Here is a 2,214-nt window from a genome sequence, read left to right on the forward strand (position 1 = left end):
AGGGGACACTGAATAGTGCACGGTACATCCAAACCGTCATCGAACCCATCGTTCTACCATTCCTAGACCGGCAAGGGAACTTGCTGTTCCAACAGGACAATGCACGTCTGCATGTATCCCGTGCCACCCAACGTGCTCTAGAAGGTGTAAGTCAACTACCCTGGCCAGCAAGATCTCCGGAACTGTCCCCCATTGAGCATGTTTGGGACTGGATGAAGCGTCGTCTCACGCGGTCTGCACGTCCAGCACGAACGCTGGTCCAACTGAGGCGCCAGGTGGAAATGGCATGGCAAGCCGTTCCACAAGACTACATCCAGCATCTCTACGATCGTCTCCATGGGAGAATAGCAGCCTGCATTGCTGCGAAAGGTGGATATACACTGTACTGACATTGTGCATGCTCTGTTGCCTGTGTCTATGTGCCTGTGGTTCTGTCAGTGTGATCATGTGATGTATCTGACCCCAGGAATGTGTCAATAAAGTTTCCCCTTCCTGGGACAATGAATTCACGGTGTTCTTATTTCAATTTCCAGGAGTGTATTTCACCTGCTGTTGTGTAACCTTTGCTGAAATACAGACGTATTGAAAATTTTACAGTTCTATTTCTATGCAGAGGGTGAGTAAACCACAGTTTCCATATTACAAAAACAGCTGGGCTTACAATCACAATATAAGCTTAGAAAGTCACTCAAAAATGCGTGACCATGAGTTACCGAAAGTGAAAATTTCGCGACTCTTGCAATAATTGTAAATTTAAAAAGACGTTGAAGAACGCATTGAGGAAGGACATAAGAGAAGATAGAATATGAGAAGCAAGAACGTCTATATGGGCCGGAACACATCTTAAACTGCCGAGTCTGTTAAATCGACTAATCGAAACTCTGCGACCATAATACGTTCTGCCTGTAGCTTTGATTTTGACTGGCTACGTAGACAATAAAGATGATCAAAGGCCTTTGTGAATCATTTATAAGAATTGCAAGTCTTACCTTCATTAAGGTTTCGTCATCCATATCTGGCAGCGCAATACATGAGGTACATGAAAGGAGCCTCCACGAAGATTGCAACGATTTCCGACCAAGATAAGACTTGCAATCGGGCGTACCTTGGGGTCAGGTTTCTCTGGCGGCTGATCCTTTCTCACCAGAAACATCATCTTGGTCCTTCTCAGGACCACAGTTGACCATCATATCGATGAATATAAAAGGTATATCATCACCAAAAGAAGAACTGTTACAAGAGCTGTGCAGACAAACCAAGTGCGATGTACTCTGCATACAGGAGACCCACAGAAGCTGTGAAATGCGCAGATCAAAAGTAAACGGAATGCGACTGGCTACGGGAAGACCCCACCCAAAATACGGGAGTGCTATATTTATCTAACCAGATATACAGGTAATATCATCAGCCTTTACTAAAGCAAATCATATTGAAATCTTAACTTTGGAAATCCAAGTCTGTACAGTCACATCCGTATACAAACCACCGGACATTGATCTCAAAATCAATCTACGATAACTTTTATAGTCAACACACACAAATAGTGACTGGTGACTTCAACTGTCACAGCACCACGTGGGGCTATGAGCATAATGATGAGAATGGTACAGCATTACCAGAATGAGCGGAAGGCAATCATCTGAGCCTTGTACATGACCCTAAGCAACTTGCATCTTTCAGCAGTGGCAGATGGAAACGCGGATACAACCCCGATCTGATATTTTGCAGCGAGAACATAAGAGTGCATAAAAACTGTCCGCAAACCTTTTCCAAATACACAGCACAGACCGATCGTGTGTGAAATTAACGCAGCAGTTAGACGACAGACAGTTCCGTTCAGAAGGAGGTTTAGCATCAGGAAAGCCAACTGGCCGAAGTTTACAGAAACACTGGACGCTGCACTTCCCAATATTGAACCTTCACCTGACTCGTATGATACTTTTGTGAGGGCTGTAAAGAGGTGCTCCAGGATTGCAATTCCCCGCGGTTGTCGAACATCATACATTCCTGGTCTAGCGTCAGAACTCAGTGCTCAATTTACAGAGTATAAGGTACTATTCGAAGAAGATCCATTCGGCGAAACAACGCTATGGGCTGGGAATAAACTTATTGCATCTCTGAAAGAATCCAAAAGGAATTCTTGGGTTAAACTACGGAAGAACTTGATCTCATGAGAAACAGTCATAAAGCGTGGAGATTATTGAGACGCCTCAA

Source organism: Schistocerca nitens, chromosome 7 (assembly GCF_023898315.1).
Source record: "Schistocerca nitens isolate TAMUIC-IGC-003100 chromosome 7, iqSchNite1.1, whole genome shotgun sequence".
Taxonomy (NCBI): Eukaryota; Metazoa; Arthropoda; class Insecta; order Orthoptera; family Acrididae; genus Schistocerca; species Schistocerca nitens.